Source organism: Silene latifolia, chromosome 2, assembly GCF_048544455.1.
Source record: "Silene latifolia isolate original U9 population chromosome 2, ASM4854445v1, whole genome shotgun sequence".
Classification (NCBI taxonomy): domain Eukaryota; kingdom Viridiplantae; phylum Streptophyta; class Magnoliopsida; order Caryophyllales; family Caryophyllaceae; genus Silene; species Silene latifolia.
Window position 1 is genome coordinate 131,322,307 of NC_133527.1, and position 23,767 is coordinate 131,346,073.

Here is a 23,767-nt window from a genome sequence, read left to right on the forward strand (position 1 = left end):
CAACTCCATACAATGAGATATGAGCCAAACTGCAGACGGAAAATCATACCACAAAAGAACATACTAAACTAGCTTGACTAGGCAGGCTTAATTTGAAATGTAGCTAATGGGTCAAAAAGGCAAGTTTTGGCTAATGTGGAGCTAAATGGGTGAAAAATATAAGGAAAGGGAAATTTGCAAACACCTCCCTGCATGTGACACCAACCACAAACCCGAATATGTGCATTTGACAAGAAATTGAATGTCATAAAAGTGCAAAAAAAAGATGAACATGCTATGCAAGGAGTACTACTCTCAATTCCTAATGAACTGGCCATGAATGTCACCAGTTATGGGCTCTAAAACTCAGAATTTATCAAGTAGTTTGCCAATTTATCAGGTCAAGTCTAAACAGACAGCTATATTTGAACAGAAACTCGTAGACTATGCGTATGACAAAGCTAATAACTATCAATAAAAGTGCAAGGCTCAAGTAAAATGACAAGTTATAGTGCAATTTCATCACGGAAATCTACTGTTCCGACTCAACCTATATGTAAAAATAAAGGTGAATATTTTTTGAATTTTTCGAATTTTTTAATTTTTAGGGAATTTTTGAATTTTAATGGAAATAAACAACAATGCAGACATAAATTAAATGTGATAACAGAAATGCAATAAAAACAAGATGCAGACACAGATATGGATGCATAACCTCCCCAAACCAAACCGTACAATGCCCTCATTGTACCAAAACATGGAAAGGAAATGCAAACTAAAAGAGAAAGAGAGTAAATACGGAAAGCTCACAAGATTGCGCGAATAAGGGACCTCCCCAAACCAGCCAGCAACATGGGAGGTCACTAATAGCTCCGAAACATCATCACAAGAAGTTAATCCAAGCAGTGGGCATCCTAAACAGCTCGATCGAGAGGAATAGTGGTCGATCGAGTGGAATAGTGGTCGATCGAGTAAAAAAAAAATATTTTTTTTTTTTTGCAGGTACTCGATCGAGTGAAATAAGTACTCGATCGAGTGATTTCAGCAGCAAAAGCTCTCAATCGAGTACTTTTGTACTCGATCGAGTGATCCTTAGTATATTCCTGCAAAAGACGCATTAAAAACAGCCCGCAAAACTAACAAAGCAAGCATACTGATATAGTCTATGGTACGAAGACCAATTATTACACACAACTGAAATAAAATGCAATGTTTGAAAAACAACTAAAAATAAATCTCCGGGTTGCCTCCCGGTAGCGCTAGTTTCGATGACAGTCCCACTCGACCTCTTTTTCACCAACTACTCTAATTGAACCCAATCAAAGCACTCAAAGCTCGCAAAGAACTTTGTCAAACTTCTGCGCATGTGCTACACAAAACTGTAAGTAGCACCATAATATAGTAATAGCATAGGAATTTGAAATATAATAACATTTAAGCCTAACAAATTTCCTATGACAGCTCCTAAAATCATTCACAAAATAATTCTGCCCTCCAACTAAGGGCGGAATATAAAAGCTCAAATTAACCGCAGGTGGTAAATGAAGGAGCTCAACAGCATTCAACTTAAAAATAACGCGAGTAGAATTTAAATGCTCGGACGGGTAAGAACGTGAGGTGAAGGAGTCTCGGTCGGCTAAAGGTGAAGGTGGATAATCATCCCAGATGCAAGAGGTTGTAAAGTCAATTGGGTCAATCGGGTCCTCTATAATAGGCTCATCATCTATATCATCATAAGTATCCCATTTGACCTCAAGACTGTCTAAATCTACCTCCTCACTCTCCTTATCGCTAGACTCGTCAAGATGGAGATTCTCAAAGAGAGCCTTCAAATCACCCTCACTATCAGTGCAAGAATCATAAAGGGGTTCTAAACTATCCTCATAAAAAGGATTTTCAACCACGCTAGTGGTCTCCTCTATGTCTCCGTCAGCACTTCCTAGATTGGTTTCTAAGGTCTCACCCACCCCCTCATTTGAGTCAACATGAAGAGAAAAGTTGGGTTTAAGAGATTCAAAGAAAAAACCAATCAAAGAATTCTAAAACCTCATTTACGGGGATTCCTTCGAAATCCCACTTACCAATAGATTCTAGGTATGCTCGCGTAGGGTCATTCATACCCCGGAAGATAGTCCAGCGCAATTGGAGTTCAGAAAATGCATCTCGTCTGGGCTCGAGCCACTCCAAAAACTTGGCTAAATAAGTACCAAAAATTTCGTTCTCTTCCTGCGGAAAGAGAAGAACGAAAGACATAATAACGATCTCAAGGAACCGAAGCTCCTTGAGACAAGAAATAAACTAAATAAAAACAAATAAAACTACGCTGCCTCCCCGGCAACGGCGCCAAAATTTGATACTGTCGTCAGGTACCAAAAATAAATACCTAAGTTACAACTAACAGAAGTCAGCGGCAAGTAGGGTCGATCTCCACAGGGAGGCAAAAATGAGATTTATCTATCTAATTTTAGTCTATGAGTAACAGGTCACAATGTGGGGGTTTGAATATGATTTCTGACTAAACTAAGAGATTAAGGCAAGAGAGAAAGAATTAAGGGAAATTAACAGAAGGAGAAGGGAACTAGGATTTCGGGTCATCAATAAACGTCAGTCAATTGCAGCTAAGGTCACAGATCAGTCGGTGTGTCGGTCTAAGGGGCAATGGATATCTCCTTTCGGTCTCAATTCGCCCTAAAATACTATTAGCTTAACTTTCGCCCTCACTAAAGCATCCTATTGTTCACTGCAGGTCTCACCTATTCCAACCTTTCGGTCCAGGTCAAGGTTTACCAATATTAAAAGGCTAATTGTGTCGACTCAACTAGCAGGATACAGTTAAAGCACCGATTAAACAACATAGACATAACTACAACGACAGACCTATAAACTTAATTAGCAATTAACATCGGTCTACTGAATCACCTAATCCTAGTAAGAGTATTTAGCTAGACATGGGTAAAGGGAGAACGAGAATAAAGGAATTAAGAACAATAAACATTAATTAAAAAAAGGGAAAGAGAGAAAGTTACAGTAGAAAGATCCGGAAATGAGAAAGTAATATTCAACAGTGGAAAAGGGAAAAAGTAACGTATGTGGTAAAATCCAGAGGAGAAGCCCCCTAAAACTCACGTCCTAACTTCCTATTTATAAGAAAATAGGAATTAATTAACCTAATGACGGAAATAAACTAAAAAGACCAAGCCCATAAGAGAATCCACTCGATCGAGTGATTTAAAACCACTCGATCGAGTAAACTAAAGCTTAAACCACTCGATCGAGTAAACTAAAGCTTAAACCACTCGATCGAGTAGAAACTCTACTCGATCGAGTAAATCAATAAATGCAACTACTCGATCGAGTAGAAAAAGGACTCGATCGAGCATAATTCTACTCGATCGAGTACTTTCCAGCAATAGTTTCCTGCTTTAGCACTGAACTTCAAATGGCTACCATTTCTTCGTTACTTAGGCAAACAGGGTGATTCCGGTGGCGTTGGAAAGCTAAGAGGACAAGCTTTCATCTCCAATTGGAATTACCTGAATATCTGTTGTAGAACTCAAGATATGGCTCTTCAAAGCAGGCACTAGCAATTTGAAGTTCTTCCTTTGCTCGCCTAGCTATCTTTCTTCTTTGCGCATCTCAAAATAGCTTCATTCCCGCTCCAAATTCACTCTTCCTCCAAATTCATGCTAAACGGACGGTAAAAGGCTTGATTTCACTACTTTCTGGTTCATTCCTGCAAATAAGACAAAACAAACCAAAGTAGCATATTCGGGGCATTTCGTAGCATAAACTACGATAAAAGCGTAGAAATACGTGCATAAATTAGGCTAAAAAGACTATATAAAATGCACGTATCAGCCACCATGGCACGATCCACCTGATCAAGGGTCCACCTTCACTCTTCAATTTATTTTCCCAAGAGTTAAATATTCGAGTGAAGTCCACCATGAATATCCTCTTTCTCATCGCAATTGATCGGTAGCGATATCCTGTCACGTCAACTGGGGGCTCGATCAACCTCAACCTTTCCATCAGACAGATCTACAAAAGGGGACGGGAGTCCGTATCATAACCGGCAAAAAAAAACAAAAAAAACGGTCGAATAAGACAAAAAGACAAGTTCTTACCCGTAAAATAACAGGACTCCTAAGATAAGGATGCTCGTGGTTCGCCTTCCTATTATCCAATCCAAGGATGGTCTCCCCTAGAATCAAGCATGTCGGGCTCATGCGCAGTTCCATTTGCTCCACTATGCCTAAAAACCGAGGGTCACCCCTCATCTCTTTGTTCACATTCCCTTGCAAGATCTAGCAATGAAGAAGGCAAAATCCATAAGCTGTGCACCTCGCTGCATAGGAGATAGTAGGGTCCTCCCTATTTATAAATCGATCGATGAATTCAAACATACGAACACCTTTTGAGGTCACAAGATGGTCTACCTCAGCCTTGGTCAATCCAAGCAAGTCCCTGAATATGTTTTTATATCCTTGAGAGCTAGGGGGTATAGCCGGAACACTTTTTGCATCCCATCCTATTCCTATAGGGATTTATTTCGGTAATTCCGAATAATTATCAATTTTATGTTTCCTAATCTTTTACGGGTTCTCTTTTTGAGGCAAAATCGACACTTTCGCCAAATACGCACACTTACTCATTTTCTCTTTTTCTCTCTTTTTTTTTCGGGGAATCATTTAATTCCCTCTTTTCAACTTGTTTATGATATACTTAGACATTTATTTTAAATTCATTTTTAGGAGGTAGCCCTCCCTACCGTTCGGTCGCGTCATTTTTGGGCACTTTTTTCATTTTTGTCCATTTTTGGGCACTTTTTTTCATTTTTGTCCATTTTCGGGCACCTTTTTTGTTTTTCTTTTCACGCTAATTTAGGCCATTTATCTACATGAATTCTGTTTGCTATATGTTTTGCTTGTGATTTCCTATGTAAATTTTGGCAGCATGACGGCGTAAACCGTCACATGTCAAACCTGTTTTTTAAAGCTAAACTGCAGATACAGCAAACACCCAGCAGCAAAGGCATGCTGGTCGTCGTATATACAACCAAAATTTATACAACCAAAAAGCAAAATGTACATCAAGTACGGGCTCCTGTCCAAAATGACGTCCAAAAAATGTACAAATGTGCAACAAACAACAGTCAGCAAACTAATCCTGACGACCTCTCAGCTCAGCCAATGTTGCCTCAAGGGCAGCGATCTCAGCATCTCTGGCCTCGAGCTCCATCAGCAAGTGGGTCATCTCTTCCTGGGACTGCGCCAGCTCACGCTCCAAGTCACGCTCCCTCTACACAGGAAAATGGAGCGATATTTTACCTTATTTTACTTCGCTTCACAAAATTGGAAATGATAAAAGTAAAAGAACTTGTACGAAAGGTTCATACCTGTCGCCCTAAGCCACCTCTGAGAGCCTCGATGGCTGCAGCTCGCAGCTGGTTGGCCATCCTCCATAGCTCCACGTGCCTAGACGGTGCCACCTTCATTCAAATACAAAGAAGGTTCAAGCAAATACATTCCTATGTAATAAAGCATAAAATCAAAAGACAGCCAAAGTTGGGGGCTTACCCTCCTCACGATGTGCTGTCACTCGTCCAAGCTAGCGTCAGTCACCGCCTCGCTGAAATCCCGAATCTCCGAGATCACCGTCATGCCCGCCGAGTCAGTGTACTCCAACGTCTCTGTGAAATCTGGGGGCTCGACGCCCGCCACCTCGATCTCCTGCAGAACTCAAGTGATTTATTATTTTAGTGATCATTCATCATCTATCAGGTTTATCAAATACAAGTAAATAGTAGACATGCTTACCACGATCAGCCAGTACGCCAGCCTCCGGCGAACAACCTCAGCGTACTCTTCACCAGGAAGGAGGAAGGCGTCACCACTTGCGCCAGCCAGGTCAGCTGTCCTCTCAGCCTCTGAAGGCTCCCTAAACATTGTCCGTGGAGGATCGATGGGGACCGTAAAAGCCTCACGAAAGCACTGCCGAGCCAAACGCTCACCCAAGTACCACACAGGCCCCATGGGCGTCATCAACATCAACCGGCTTGAACTCCGAGGACGGAGAACCTCAACCACAAAGGCTGGAGCCCAAGAGTAGCTCTCCCAAGGCCGGGACACCCACTAAATCAAGAAAATGAGGGGTCATTCCTATGATCGTCTCTAAATGAAGAAAAGATAAGTGAAGATCAAAGACACTTACGCTGTCTAAACTCAGTGCATTCACGCCCCTCCGACAGACGTCGAAAGAAGACCGCTGACTCTTCCGACGACACATTATCCAGTCCGTCACAATGGGGTATACTCTCGGTACTTCCGCCGCCATCGTGGGCGCGAAGCTAGGAAAGTAGGAGTACATCCACGCTTGTAGACAAGATAATAATAATTACAAATCATTCTCTACAAAAATGATCTTTCATACTCTAACAAATGAAAAATAGAATCTTTCATATTTTGAAGAAAGGTTCATACCTCCAAGAGAAGTCCGGGACCGACAGTGGCAGGAGAAGTCCCCTTCTCCATCAACTCCGGACAAACCATGGCCTCATGTAGCGCGTGAGGACCGCAAAGTTAGGAGTAACCCAATCCCAACGACCTAGGCTACCCAAGTCAGCAAGTAACGGAAGAGGCTTCGTCGACAGCCTCTCCCCCTTATCTCCGAGGTAGATCGAAGACAAGAACCACCACAACCACAAACGGGCCCGCTGCTCAGCAGTACCGGATGGTGGAGGCACCATGCGTCCATCCATCGTCACTCTCGTCGAAACCTTGCCGCCGAAGTAGTACCTAACGTAGGTACTTGGCACCAAAACAGAAACCTGGGCCGCGCTCGCATCCAGGTTCCAGCCAACTAGACTCCTCGCTTCAGCCGAGTCTATCCTCATGGCCACTGACGGCCACACTAAAGGCTCATCCCCTTACGGCAAACCCAAGATCATGGTGTAGTCCTCTAAGGTGACCCCGATCTCTCCAAAAGGCGTATGGAAAGTCGAGGTCGTATCCAATAAATGATCAAGAAAGGCTCGAATCAGGCTGAGGTTAGCCCGAATCTTCCTCTCCTTAATCTCCCTCCAGCCTCGTACCAAGGCACCGAAGGCTCCCTGCTCGATGATAGCCTTCTCTTCCTCCATCAGCTTCCCGAAGGCGTCCATCATCGTCGTGTAACCGGAGAAGGACCTCATGTTCCCAGCCTCCTGCATCAATTCAAAATAAAGCTTTCTTAAGCATAGCAAATGACAAGAAATAAGGAAATAAATGAATAGGAAATGACAAGTGAAAGCTTACCATGCTCCTCGCCGTCCTGTACGACAAGTGGCTCTCTGCCGCCCAAATAAGATGTCTCTCATCCCATTTCTCGGCCCACTCAGGTGCTCCTGTGAGCTAACGCCCACCTCATCCTAGGTTGGCCCTCCGCACGGCCTCCTCCTCTATGTCCTCCTCTGCCTCCTGAGTCGCTCCCAAAGCAGTGGAAGGCTCAACGTCAATCTCCATGGGGTCTCTCCCCAACGTAGAAGGTACGTCCTCTGCAAATCAAAGTAAACAAAGCAATGCTAAGCGTGTTTTCAAGCATTTTCAAGAGTTTCAAGCGTTTAAAAGCGGCATTTCTGGCGAAAATTCAAGCCTAATTGCGGGTTTGAGTCGAAAATTCGGCAGCATTTCGCTACAATAGCAATTATGCCATACAAAAGTGTCCCGGAAAAGCTGTCACAAATCGAAGATCTGGCATGATATCATGTTTAACCATTACTAAAGGGTTCCAAAACACCAAGTTTCATAAAAAAAAATGGGCTAGTATAGGGCCATTTTCGAAGGGTTTTACGGTTTAGTAGAGAGACCGTCACATTTCGCCCCAAATCCTTAATACTTGACGAAAATTCAAAAGGGATGCATGGTTATGTTCCTAACATGGCCAATTACTCATTTCTAATGTCAATTTCATGAGGCAAATTCATTTGAGACAAAAGTCCTAAATTTTCGACAAAATAGATGTATAAACCCTAATTTTCGACCCAAAATCAAAGCTCAAATGCAAAATAAAGCAAGTACAAGACACATACCTCGATTAGTCATTGTTTATGGCGAGTTTTGATCAAGTTTTGATGGAATTTGGTTGGAATTTGGTCGGAGTTTTGTGAAGAAAGCTAAATGTTTGTGTTTTCAAATAAAAATAAAACACGACTTAAATCGGGTTTTTACCCAGACAGGGACGAGCTCAGGAAAGGACGCAGTACTTACCGTGCCTCTTCCAAAGGTCGCAGCTTTTGTTGCGCCTTTTCCTCAACAAGTTTCCTCAAAATTTGTTGAAATTCGTTAAAAGTTCGTTATTTGTGGTCCCAGGCTTCATGCGCCTCTTCCCCAGCATATGGCTCCTTTTTGGGTGTTCTCTTCATCCGAATCGGTATTTTTTCCTTAACAGACTACAAAAAACCACGATATTTTGTTTCCTAGCAAGAATTCATGGTCACCAAATACAATCCATGAGCTTCTCCTCTTTATCGGAATTTTGTTTGTGACAATTCGAACAGATACCTTTATTTTCTCCTCAGCGGTTCCAAGGGCGCGCCGTTGTTGATTAGATACCTTTTTTCTCCTCAGCAGTGCCAAGGGCGTGCCGTTGTCAATCAGATACCTTTATTTTCTCCTCAGCGGTGCTAAGGATGCGCCGTTGTCGATCAGATACCTTTATGATTCTTCCCCGCATTGTCAAGGGGGCGCCGTTGATTTCTCAGGTATGGTTTTTTCTTATGGCTGGCAAGCTTCCTTACGTAGTCTAATGGACAATAAACGACCCTCCCAGATAGTCAACAGACTCTAAAATGTTCCTGACGACAGGTCCTTGGTTCACACCTGTAATACTACGGTTTTCTATGTCTATGGGTACTCTATCGAGTGGGGCTTACTATGTCAAGTAAGTGTGTTTTTACGCAAAATAATAGTCTGCCTGTTGGGTACTCGATCGAGTATGTGTGACACTCGATCGAGTAAGGGTCACTCGATCGAGTAAGTCACTTACTCGATCGAGTAAGTGAGTCTTACGGGTTATTTTAGCCGGGATTCGTTAATGACGCGTGATTAATATAAAGGTTTCTGTCATTCTTCTTAATCATCTTTACACTTTTCTAAAACCTTTCAAGTGAGAAAAAGAGTTACGTTGTCTTCATTCTTCGCGTTGTTAACAAATCCCAAGGCTAGGATCGTCGGATTGTCTTATTCTTTACGCCGTTGAGATCGTCGTGTCAAGGGTAAGCTTCTTGTATAATTTTTATTATATTTCATTGAGTTTGGTTAAAACCTTAATTGGGTAGATTTGGGGGTTTTGGGTGTATTGCGTTGTTTGGGTGATGATTGTATGAATATGTGATATAGGAGGAGGAGGATTCGTTGAGGAACATTACTGATTAGCTACTGTGACGGTTTTGTGATTGCTATTCCAGGTAGGGTTTCCCTACCTAGTATTGATTACATGGCATTGTGATGATTGATTCGTTGTTGTTGGTTTATATCATATCGAATTTGGAATTGGTGATTGTTGATTGTATAATGTGGTTGTTGTATAATTGTCTATGGTTTGCGAGGTGCGTCCTCGGCTGAGTGGAGTCACTTGCGGGAGTGGCTTCACGCCCTTTATTCGCCTTCTGTGGAACCCGCCACAGATGGGATGTGCACATTTAGGAACTTGGGTTATCGCTCGGATGAGATGAGCGGGGCTTAGGTGGGAATGACTGCGGTCCCCCACTAGCGGTGTGGAATATTTGTTGCGATGAGTATTCTGGTAGGACTACACACTTTAGTGTGTAGTCAGGTGTGTGGAGTTGGGGTGGAGATTGGTTGATTAGCTTGGGTTTTATATTGCTTCAGCTGTATTGTTTTGTTTAATCAGTGCTGACCCCGTTTAATTGTTTTAAAAACTGTGGTGATCCATTCGGGGATGGTGAGCAGTTATTAAGCAGGTATGAGTTGGTTGGCACGAGGGATAGCTGAGATGGAGTCATCACATGAGCCACTAGAGTCTTCCACTGTGTCATGAACTTATTTTACATTATTTCAGTTGGTTTGACAGTTTTGAGAAACAGTTGTATTTACTTTATCAGTTTTGGGATTTGGATTTGTATCGCTTTAAACTTATTTTATAAAGTATATTTCTTTATTATCTATTTGATATACATTGCCTCGGGTAACCGAGATGGTAGCATTCTCATGCCTTAAGTGGTCCTGGTAAGGCACTTGGAGTATGAGGGTTTTAAAAAGTGGTATCAGAGTGACTATTTTCGAACCTGTAACTAATGAACTCAATGAACTTAGGGAGTCAAAATAAAATGAACCCGGGTATGAGTTGTTAGGAGCTAATGCAAAGACATGGGAGACGTCCTAAAGTCGCGATCTCGCCCTACAACTTTGAACCGGTCACTATGGGGTGTGTCTTGGGATCGTTATGTGTTTATCTATGTAAATTTCATATCTATATAAAAGTGTGTGGTGTGAATCGGTGGATGAATGCATGTGGAGGATAGAGGATGTTGTGGTGAAAGATGATGAGTAATATGAATATGTATGTTGATTGAATAACGGAATTGCATGATAGATGATTTCTAATGTGGCTTATTAGAAACATGTGAAATAGGGTGTTGTTTGTTACGTATACACGTATATATATATATATATATATATATATATATATATATATATATATATATATATATATATATATATATATATATATATATATATATATATATATATATATATATATATATATATATAAAAAGTGTTGAGATAAGCATGCGGGTAGTATACGAGTCAGCATGACTCGATCGAGTGGGGGGCACTCGATCGAGTAGGTGAGTGACTCGATCGAGTGGGTGTGACTCTATCGAATGGGGTGTTTCTCGTTTCTGGATAGTGTACTGTTTTTGGGCACTCGATCGAGTAGGTAGGGGAACTCGATCGAGTATGGTCAACTCGATCGAGTATGCCAGAGGCTCGATCGAGTGAGTTTTGAAAGGCTTTCTGGTCAGGTTCTTGAGTCGAGGCACTCGATCGAGTAAGTGGGCAACTCGATTGAGTGGCCTCAACTCGATCGAGTAGGTTCTTCTCAGGTCATATACGTGTTTGAGTTGTGGGATGTGTGTTCATGTGTACCTTTTCTCTTATATAGTGCAAAGATGCCGCCAAAGAGAAATGTGTTGTATGCCAGGGCCGAGAATATGAGTATTGATGAGATAGTTAAGATGCTAGAGCACCAAGATGCTCTCACTGATGCTTTAAAGAAGTTTGGGAAAGATAAAGAGGCTGGAGTGGATTTCGCTAAGATGAGTATCATCATCGCTCGATTTAACCCCAAAGAGTACATGGGTATAGGTGCGCCAATGTTGCTTGATAATTGGCACAGAGAGATGGAGAATATACTTAATGTTGTTCATTGCACTAAGGACTTTAGAGTGGAACAAGCTGTGTTCTACTTGAGGGATGCGGCCAGAGAGTGGTGGGACAAGGTTAGAGAGAGTGCCTTGGATCTATATGTGAAACAAGGGTTGTTAGCTATATCTTGGAGTAAGTTCAAGAGGGCTATGCATCGGGATTTTATGCCGGAACATGTCCGTAGTAAGTTGAGGGAGGAGTTTGATGATTTCAAGATGGCTCCGGACATGACCGTGGCTGATTACTATCACAAGTTTAATGAGAAGTCTAGGTACGCAGTGGATATGGGGCTGAGTCAGGAGAACTTGGCATTGAGGTTTGAGAAGGGTTGGACACCCAAGATCATGGAGAAGCTGCCTGTAGGAGTCCTTACTAATGTTAAGGAGGTATATGAGCGTGTCGGGAGAGCTGAGCGGTTGGTAAAGATGGCTAAGGAGAATAGGGAAAGAACTTCTGAGAAGAGGAAGGCTGAGAGCGAGGGTGGTGGTCAGTCTAGTTACAAGAGGGGCAATCATAACCAGGTGAGGGCTTACTTTTCGGGATCGGGGTTTAGTGGTGGAGCTTCTTTTGGGTGTGGATACGGTGGTGGCAGTAGCAGCTGGGGGTTATCTTGCTTTAACTTTGGAGGTATGGGCCACAAGAGACATGAGTGCACCAGTGCTGGGGGCAGAGGTTTTCAGATGCAGTCACAGGGGAGTTTCTGTCAGGGTCCGTCTCAAAGTTATGCTAGTAACAGGCCGGCTGAGTCATGGAACAATCAGGGTGGTCAGAACAACAACAACAACAACAACAACAACAACAGTGGGGCTAACCGCAATGGCGGTATTTCCTATCAGAGACCAGCAACGAACAATAACCAGGGGTCAGCTGCTAAGCCATCTAATTCTGCCAGTACTGTCTAGGGAGGTGGACAGAAGACCAGTGGTAAGCTCTTCATGATGGAGAAGAAAGCAACTGAGGATGATGCTCACTTAATCACGGGTACTTTTCTTGTTAATGGAGTCTTTACCTTTGTTTTGTTTGATTCAGGGGCATCAGAATCTTTTGTATCATCGAGTCATGCTAAGCTTTTGGGTTTGAGAGAGTTTGAGTCTGTAAAAGAGGAAGTTTTTATACCGTCGGGTGAGTCTGTATCTTATGGGAGGTTGTATAAGGGTGTGTCTATGATAGTTGGGCAGGTTGACCTACCAGTGGACTTGTTAGAGTTTCCTATGGATGGTTTTGAGATGATAGTTGGCATGGATTGGTTGGGTAAGTATAAAGCTAGAATAGACTGTCACCAAAAGAGAGTCTCTTTGAGAGGTCCTAAGGGAGTTAGTGTGTCTTATCGTGGGTTTGTTGTTAAACCCAAAGTCAAGTTGATTGCAGCGGTGACATTGAAGTCTTATCTGAGGAAGGGGTGTCCATTGATCTTATGATATGTGAGAGACCATAGTATGGTGAGTTCGACAGTTGATCAGATACCAGTGGTGGGAGAGTTTCCAGATGTTTTTCCGAAGGAGATACCAGGTTTACCACCAAAGAGAGAGATAGATTTCAGTATGGAGCTGAAACCATGGACGGGACCAATCTCCAAGGCCTCGTACCGCATGGGTCCTAAGGAGTTGGAGAAGCTGAAGAAACAGCTGGATGATTTGATTGATAAGGGATACATTAGACCTAGTGTATCACCGTGGGGAGCACCAGTTTTGTTTGTGAAAAAGAAAGATGGGAGTTTGAGGTTATGCATCGAATACAAAGAGCTGAACAGAGTTACAGTGAAGAACAAGTATCCTTTGCCAAGGATAGATGATTTGTTTGATCAGTTGAATGGGGCAGCAGTCTTTTCCAAGATTGATTTGAGGTCAGGTTATCATCAGGTGAAGATTCGGGATGAGGACATACCGAAGACAGCTTTTACATCGAGGTATGGTCACTATCAGTACGTTCTGATGCCGTTTGGGTTATCTAATGCACATGCAGTGTTTATAGATTTGATGAACCGGGTCTTCAGTCAGTTTTTTGATCGGTTTGTGGTGGTCTTCATCGATGATATCTTAGTCTATTCTAAGATTAAGGGGGAGCATGAGGAGCACTTGAGGTTGGTGTTGCAGACTTTGCGTGACAATCAGCTATATGCAAAGTTGTCTAAGTGTGAGTTCTGGCTAGAGGAGGTTGCCTTTTTGGGGCATGTGATTTTAAAGAAGGGTGTAGCTGTGGATCTGGCAAAGATAGAGGCATTCACTCACTGGGAAGCACCGAGGAATGTGGCAGAGATTAGGAGTTTCTTGGGTTTGGCAGGGTACTACCGTCGGTTCGTGAAAGACTTTTCTAAGATAGCCAGACCAATGACAGCGTTGATGAGGAAAGAGAACAGGTTTCGTTGGGTTGAAAGTTGTGAGACGGTGTTCCAAACATTAAAGGAGCATCTGACCATAGCTCCAGTCTTAACATTACCTGAAGGGTGTGAGAACTTTGAGGTATATGCATATGCTTCAAATAATGGTTTGGGATGTGCATTGATGCAGAACAGGAAAGTAATTGTCTATGCTTCTAGGAAATTGAAGCCTTATGAGGAGAACTATCCGACACATGATCTGGAGTTGGGTGCAGTTGTGTTTGCTCTCAAGATTTGAAGGCATTATCTTTATGGGGCGACCTTTAAGGTGTTTTCAGATCACAAGAGTCTCAAGTACATCTTCACTCAAAAGGAGCTGAACATGAGACAGAGGAGGTGGATGGAGCTGATAGGGGACTATGACATGGATATTATCTACTATGAAGGGAAGGCAAACTTGGTTATTGATGCGCTGAGCAGGAAGAGTGTGCATTCTCTATGCACAGCTATGTCTTTGATGAGGTTGAGAGATGAGGTGGGGAAGATGGGGATACATATGATACAGAAAGGGGATGCTAGAGGGGACTTGACAGTGGAGCCAGATCTTTATGATGACATTCACAGGAAACAGGCTTTGGATCCTAAGATTGAGGAGTGGAGAGCTGGAGTAGAGAAAGGGACAGTGTCTAGGTTCTCTATTCATACATATGGCAGTTTGAGATTTGATGGCAGGTGGTGTTTTCCTAATGATGAGGAGTTGAAAAAGGTGATCATGACAGAGGCTCATTGCACACCATATTCAGTACATCCAGGCGGTGGCAAGTTGTATAAAGATTTGAAGAAGACTTTCTGGTGGCCTGGGATGAAGAAGGAAATAGCTGAGTTTGATGCTCGATGTTTGACATGTCAGAGGGTTAAGGGAGAGCAGCGATGACCACAAGGTAAGATTTTGTCTTTTGAGGTACCTGAGTGGAAATAGGAGTCTATCTCTATGGATTTTATAGTGGGTTTGTCGAGGAGTCAACAAGGTAACAACATGATATGGGTAATAGTTGACCGTTTGACTAAGTCAGCTCACTTTGTTCCGATGAAAGATACTTGGACCAAGATATAGTTAGCTTTGGCTTATAGGAAGCATGTGGTTCGTTTGCATGGGGTGCCTAAGGATATAATGTCAGATAGAGATGCAAGGTTCATATCGCGGTTTTGGAGAGAGTTGTAGGAGTTGATGGAAACTACTTTGAAGATAAGTACAGCCTTTCATCCTGCGACAGATGGACAGACAGAGAGGACAATCAAGACTTTAGAGGATATGCTGCGAGCTTGTGTGATGGATTTTGGTGGTAGCTGGGAGGATAGATTGGATCTTATTGAGTTTTCTTATAACAACAACTATCACACGAGTATTGGGATGACACCGTTTTAGGCTTTGTATAGGAGGAGGTGTAGGAGTCCAATTTGTTGGGATGATAGAGCTGAGGCAGTGGTTTTAGGACCACATATGGTATAGGAGATGATAAAATAGGTTAAGCTGATCAGGCAAAAGATGAAAGCGGCCCAGGATCGACAAAAGAGTTATGCAGATTTACATCGTCATGACATAGAGTTTCAGGTTGGGAACAAGGTTCTTTTGAAAGTGTCTCCTATGCGTGGGGTCATGAGGTTTGTTAAGAAAGGGAAGCTGAGCCGGAAGTTTATCGGACCATATGAGATTTAGGATCGCGTGGGTGAGGTTGTTTACCGGTTAGCGTTGCCAGTAGCTTTGGATAGAGTGAAGAATGTGTTTCATGTGTCTCAGTTACGGAAGTATGTGAGCGATCCTTCACATGTGTTAGAGGTGGAGAACATAGAGTTGGATGAGTCATTGTCTTATCTTGAGGTGCCAAAACATATTTTTGATCGCAAGGTTCGGAAAACTAGGCATGGGGAAACAGTGTTGCTTAAGGTTCTTTGGTCTAACCATGAGGTTGAGGAGGCTACTTGGGAGGCGGAAGAGTCTATAAAGGAGCGGTATCCGTCTCTTTTTGATCAGGTATGTGTGGTTACGGGGACGTAACCATGTTTCTTTTAGGGGGGGTAGGAGATGGTCGCATAAGGTTTTTGTATGCTTTATGTTGGTTTTACTACAGTTAGTATTTGCTTTGTGTTGGTTTGAGTGTTGGTTGAGAGTTTTTTTTTTGAGTTTTGGTTACGTTGTTGTGTCGTAGTTGAGATAGTATGTTTTGTTTTTGTGTATGTGTTGAACTTCGGGGACGAAGTTCTTTTTAAGGAGGGAAGACTATAATACTGCGATTTTCTATGTCTATGGGTACTCTATCGAGTGGGGCTTACTCTATCGAGTAAGTGTGTTTTTACGCAAAACAGTAGTCTGCCTGTTGGGTACTCGATCGAGTACGCGCGACACTCGATCGACTAAGGGTCACTTGATCGATTAAGTTACTTACTCGATCGAGTAAGTGAGTCTTACGGGTTATTTTAGCAGGGATTCATTAATGATGTGTGATTAATATAAAAGGCTTCCGTCATTCTTCTTAATCATATTTACACTTTTCTAAAACCTTTCAAGTGAGAAAAAGAGTTACGTTGTCTTCATTCTTCGCGTTGTTAACAAATCCCAAGGCTAGGATCGTCGGATTGTCTTGTTCTTTATGTCGTTGATATCGTCGTATCAAGGGTAAGTTTCTTGCATAATTTTTATTATGTTTCATTGATTTTGGTTAAAACCCTAATTGGGTAGATTTGGGGGTTTTGGTTGTATTGCGTTGTTTGGGTGATGATTGTATGAATATGTGTTATAGGAGGAGGATTCGTTGAGGAACATTACTGATTAGCTACTGTGACGGTCTTGTGACTGTTATTCCAGGTAGGGTTTCCCTACTTAGTGTTGATTACATGGCATTGTGATGATTGATTCGTTGTTGTTGGTTTATATCATATCGGATTTGGAATTGGTGATTGTTGATTGTATATTGTGGTTGTTGTATAATTGTCTATGGTTTGCGAGGTGCTTCCTCTGCTGAGTGGAGTCACTTGCGGGAGTGGCATCACGCCCTTGATTCGCCTTATGTGGAACCCACCATAGAAGGGATGTGCACATTTAGGAACCTGGGTTATCGCTCGGATGAGATGAGCGGGGATTAGGTGGGTACGGCTGCGGTCCCCCACTGGCGGTGTGGAATACTTGTTACGATGAGTATTATGGCAGGACGACACACTTTAGTGTGTAGTCAGGTGTGTGGAGTTGTGGTGGAGATTGGTTGATTAGCTTGGATTGTATATTGCTTCAGTTGTATTGTTTTGTGTAATCAGTACTAACCCCGTTTAATTGTTTTAAAAACTGTGGTGATCTATTCGGGGATGGTGAGCAGTTATTGTTGGGAAATGTGTCCTCAACAATAGTGCGATCACATGATTTAAATATCATTATTAAATCTCATTTTAAGAATACATGTGGGATGTAATATTTTACAAGTCAACTGGTCCACACATATCGGTAATGATTGGCTGACTAGAGTTTGACATTACTGTCGTGCGACGGTGTGATCAGTTGATCCCCTTAGGTCATACCTATAGGGAAATACTCTTAATTGATTATTTAATTAATCGTATACCGATACGAGTTAATTAAATTGCTTAAAATTGACGGATAATTTTGTGAGTATAATTTACGTATCTCATTGTAAATATGATTAAATGAGACACGGTCTAAGAAATCGAATTGTTTTATTACTTAGATGAAATTATTGTTTACATAAACAATTGAAATGGAATGAATAAATTATTATAAATACAGAATGTTGTAGTTTATAATTTGGAAACATTTTTGGTACAAGTAATTACGAATTACTAGTCGATTTTGTAAATGACATATTTTATGAGTATGTTGATTTTTAATATGTTAAAAATACATTACAAATTCACATGTCAAGTAACATGTCACATATGTCACACTTGACAAATGACAAATAAAATGGACCTTCCATTTTATCTTGTATAAACCGAAAATTAGGAGTATTAGTGGAATAATTATGTTGATTATTTTAATAAGAGAAAACATAATTATTAAAGTCTAATCTCTAGCCATGCCCACCTATGCTTTTGAGAAGAGCAAAAACAAAAAGTATTGGGCATCCTACCCAAGCCAATTTTCGGCCAACCATACAAGAAAAGAAAAAGAGCTTTTTCTTTTCAATTCATTCATTCATCATTTTTACATATAACATTTTCTAGTGTAAGAAAGTGGAGAATCTCTACAATATATGAATTTTCTAGAGAAATAAAATCTCACATATACTCCCTCTTGACCGAGTGATTCAAGAGCCAAAAATACAATTTATTTTGTATCAATTTTATAGCAAAAACTAATATTATTACTAGATCTAAATAATATTGGTTATTAAGATGTATTCCTTGGGTATATGCTTTTGGGAGGGATTCTACATTTGAATCCTTGTTCTTCCATTTGGAGAGCTCAAGAACAAAAGAGAAGGAGATCTCTTTTGTGCCCATATAAACCGAAATACCCATTGTAAGAATATGATTTCTTCTCTATTTTGTTTATTTGTTTGCATGCATAAAATCCACATTTAATTTTATGACAAATTAATTTCGACATATATGAGTATGTTAGTATGTATATGAATCTACATTTCCTTCAGTTATTAAGCAGGTATGAGTTGGCTGGCACGAGGGATAGCTGGGATGGAGTCATCACATGAGTCACTAGAGTCTTCCGCTGTGTCATGAACTTATTTTACATTATTTCAGTTGGTTTGACAGTTTTGAGAAACAGTTTTGAGAAACAGTTGTATTTACTTTATCAGTTTTGGGATTTGGGCTTGTATCGCTTTAAACTTATTTTATAAAGTATGTTTCTTTATTGTCTATTTGATATATATTGCCTCGGGTAACCGAGATAGTAGCATTCTCATGTCTTAAGTGGTCCTGGTAAGGCACTTGGAGTATGGGGGTGTTACAAGACCCCTTGAGCCGCCTCGCGTCGCCATAGTCGTTAGGTTGTAATCTTCGATTGATCTGATGGCTATACTTTGACTTTCGCCTTGTCCAACCCTCAGTCAAAGTGGGGGCTCTGTAGATACCTTATTTCTACATCTCCCGCCAACCAACCAGTGATGATTGGGCCGCATTTTTTATACGCGGAGCGATTTATGACAGTCCATAAGTTTATCGTCAAGTGATAGCTCAAACAATCGAGTCAACCCTTTGGCCGTCATCTACGCGCCGATACGGTCGTTCTGACAGTAATTAGAGTTCATTTGGAGTCCGGGTTAAAAACCGCTTCATTTTCTAAAAACCGTTTAAATGTCGACTCAGAATATTCCAGAAAGTTCTAGAATGCTCTGGATAGTTATTCCTAATTTAAATTAATATTTTTAAGTAAATATCTTTCCGTATTTTGTGTTTTATGGAATAAGGAAGTATATGTTGGAATATGTGTCCTCCGACAATAATGCGATCACGACTGTTGATCATGATGATCACATGTTTAAATCTCATTATAAAGAATACAATTGGGAAGTAATTTTTACTGTCAACTGGTCAACATATATCGGTAATGATTGGCTGACTAGAGTTTGACATTACTGTCGTGCGACGGTGGTGATCAGTTGATCCCCTTGGTCATACCTATAGGGCAACACTCTTAATTGATTATTTAATTAATCGTATAATGTTACGAGTTAATTAAATTACTTCAAAATTGACGGACGATTTTGGAAGTAAAATTTACGTATCATATTGAAATGTGATTAAATGAGATACGGTCTGAGTAATTGAATCGTATCATTACTCGGATGAAATAATTGTTTAAGGTAACAATTGAATTTGAATGTATAATATACGATTTATAAATTGGTAAATTATTTTGGTACAAGTAATTATGAATTACTAAGTCAATTTTTGTATGTGACGTATTTTTAATAATACGTTGATTTTTAATATGTTAAAAATACACAACAAATTTATGCTACATATGACATGTGACATTTTGACAATTGACAAAAATAATATGGATTCCATATTATCCATATGGACCGAAAATTAGGTGAGGATTAAGCTAATTATATGTTGATTATATTAGTGGAGGGCATGATGATTACCCTAGTCACTAGCCATGCAACCATATTGTTTATTGTGAAGAACAATTTTTGCATGCATTGGCTACCCTTGCCCTCTCTCCCATCCGGTTTTCTAGAGGCCAAAAACAATTGGTTTTTCCTCTCCTTTTTACCATATACTCAATATTGTTATTGATGTATTATTTCATTCTTCCACTTATCCAAAAATTAGAATTCTAGAGAGAAAAATAACTCTCTTCTTCTTCTCTCCCAAAACCGAAAATATTAAGTGTTTTGTAATATTTTTGGGTCATTTTTCTACAAGATTAATATTGTACTAGTTCATATAATATTAATCTTAATTAAGAGTAAGCCTTGGGTATTAAGCTTTGGGAGAGATCCTACACTTGGATCTTAGTTCTTCCATTAAAGGAAAGCACAAGAACAAGAGAGAAAGGTGATCTCTCTTGTGCCCTTAAAACCGAAAATACAATGTAAGAATAATGTTTCTTCCTTATTTTGTTTTAATGTTTGCATGCATAAGATCAATCATTAATTTTATGACAAATTAAATTAAAACATATATGAATATGTAAGTATATAGATCTACTTTTCCTTCAAATCGGTATCATGAGCCATGGTTGTTTGCATGCAAATCGGTTAAAAGTTTTTCCGAGTTATAAAGATTAACATATAAAACTTGTAAAATTTGTGTTATTATGATATATCACGAAATTAATTCATGCATGTTAAAATTTCTGGTCCTAAAATGTTTTAGGATATTTTGGTTAAATTTACGGATTTTTATTGTTCATATAATACAATAATGGCATTTAAATGTGATTTTATGAGTAAAAATGTCATTTTTGGTCTAAAATTAGCTATACTTCGAATTTTCCAGTGATTTTTGGATATGTTGTCACACATATTATTTTGAGATAACCTGTAAATTTTCATAATTTTTGGACTTGTTATGCTCGAAAAATGGATTTTTTCATTATTAAATTCGGATTTAGGTGAAAAATAGGTTAATATGAGTTAAATTTTGAATCTGTTCATAGAAATTTAATATGTTGTCACATGCAATTTTACAAGATGTTTGTAAAATAATGGGCTATAGTGAATTCTTTTTGCATGATTTATGGATTTTTGAAGAAAAATAGCATAAATAGTGACATTATTAGTGAAAAATTAATAAAACATAATCTATGACTAAGGAAAAACGTTTAATGTTGCATTTTATTATCTTTTTCAGATCTAAAATTGAAAAGTTGATGAATATAATTTTTCCCATGTTTTTATGATTATTTTAGTTAAAACCGATAAACCGCAGCATTGTTTTTTCGGAAAAATTTCGAAACTTTTGACCTAAGTTTTTTGAACATTATGAGTGTCATGGTTTTTTTCCAGAATGTTCATGAGTTTAAATTTCAAATTTTGAATTTATTTGAAATTTTGTGATTTATTTGAAGTTTATAGCTTATTTTTGTATTTTTTAGTCCATTAATGAACAATTTTATAAATATGAGTTAATTATGGTCAAATTATTAGTGAAGACTAAATTTTGAGTCTCCTAAGAGGTTAGGGTAATTAACTTATGCATAAATATGAATTTATGTAATTTTTGTGATTATAAAATGTTGAAATCACGCAAATCCGTAAAAACCGAGTAATATACGATATTGGTTAATTAAAGGCGATTTAGCATAAAATTGAGCATGTTCATACATATTATAATGCTGCAGTTTCTTTATGATTGTCATAATTTTAATTTATGTAATTTTTGAATTATGTAATTTTACTTAGTATGGCCTTAGATTTTAATTGGTATTTCCCGAAATGTATGGGAATATCGATTCGGTTGTAATTTTATTGTGATCTCGTATCACCGTTTTGTAATTTAATAGATTTATTTTATTTTAGTTACAAATGTATAATAGGAAATTATGTAATTTATTATGTAATTTTATTCATTCCGGAGTTCCCAAAGACGGATTTCTTCAAGAATGGTGATACATAAAGACGGTGTTACCTCGAGATGTGTGCTACAACCGAAGTTCAAGGGACCAATGGAGTTGGTTTCCGAATATGTAATAGTTAAATAGTTTTTTTATTTTAGGATAGGCCATACTAGGATTTATTTATTTTTATGCTTGCATTTTATTTTATGTCACATGCATCGCTAAATCGCCATAACTAAAACATGCATTGTCATCTTTATCGAGTTTATCGACCGTGTCAATTAAAATTATCGTAGTTCACCGCTTTAGTTCACTTAAAACGTGATAGATAATAAATTGACATGACCTCTCGCTAAAACAATCAATTGAGACATAGCCTTACCAAATAGTAGAAACCTTGAAAACCTATTTCGCGAGGGAGTGCACTCGGCTACCCCGGGGTACAAACCTTGTTACGTAGGGGAAGTGGGTGATAAATGTCTAATCCACCGAATTCATGTTGATGAGGGTTTCATCGGCTACCTCGTGCCTAAATTAATGTGGGTTTGGATAATGGACACATTTATTCGAAATTTGGATTGAACTCAACAAAATTTATTGATAAGGGTTTCATCGGCTACCCCGTGCCCTTGTTGATGTGTTTTGGGCTATAGATAAACATTAGAGTAATTTTATCGACCAAGAGTTCTAAAAGTAGAATCGATTAAAAAGTTAATCCACCGAGTTATATTGATAAAGGTTTCATCGGCTACCCCGTGCCTAAGTTGATATGAATTTGGGTCTTGGAATCATTTATCTAGTTGGGTAGAGGTCACTAGAAAAATGCATAAAACTTGTTAAAATCATACATTTTTACGAGTATTATTATCAAAACGACATTTGTTTTACTCCTTATATTTTATTTTGTAGACCACTTCTTTTTCTCATAACAAATGGCAACACCAACTCCAAACGCCACACCTCTCGCTAGTTCATCATGGCTCCGATCCTTTATGGATCGATGTAAACTTGAAAAGAATGGGTCAAATTTCTCCGATTGGGATGCCCAACTCAAATTGGCCGCCCAAGGTGACGACAAGGTTCGTTACCTTACCGAGGCCTCTCCACCCGAACCTACTACTAGGTCGACCGCCGCCACTAGGGAAGCATATGAGGCTTACCAAAAGGAGTCCGCCGCAATGAAAAATGTCTTAATATTTGCGATGGAGGCGGACCTCCAAAGGAGAGCCTTTAAAATGGGCAATGCTAATGAGATTTACTCCAAACTTGTGACAATGTTTTCACAAACTCCGCGGATCGTCCAATATGAGGCGGCCGCGGCATTCTTTGATCTCGACTTCAAAGAGGGCCAAAAGGTTAGCCCTCATGTGCTCAAACTTATGGAGCTTGTCGAGACCTTGAAGATTCAAAAGATTGAAATCCCCAAAGAACTCATTCTAGATAGGATTCTACACTCCTTGTCCAAAGTGCAAGCGTATGTTCAATTCCGAGTGAATTTTAACATGCAAGACAAGGATGTGTCTCTTGAAGAATTGCACAAGTTACTTGTGCAAGCCGAAAGGGACATGGGGTTGAATGTGAACCCACCCAAGGATGTGCTTAACATAAGCACCAAGAGTAAGGGGAAGTTCAAGAAGAATGGGAGAAAGGGCAAGAAGCAAGCTCCCACATTCACCAAAGCTAAGACTTGTGAATCTAGCACTTCAAAAATCAAGAAGGGTTCTCTTGATAAATGCCATTATTGTAATGGTATGAGACATTGAAAAAGAAATTGTTCCAAATACCTTGGTTATATTAAGGCTGGAAAGATTACTCCAGTAGGTAAATGACTATCCTTCTTTTATGTTTCTAATTCAACTATGGTATTATGATGCAAAGTTGTGATAATGTATCTCCCTTTTTATTGTAAATAGGGCCTCCACCAAGCAAAGACAAGGGAAAGGAAAAGCAAGCATGAGAAACCATCAAGAAGCTAGGGATAGCGTTCATGGAGCTTTGCTTTTC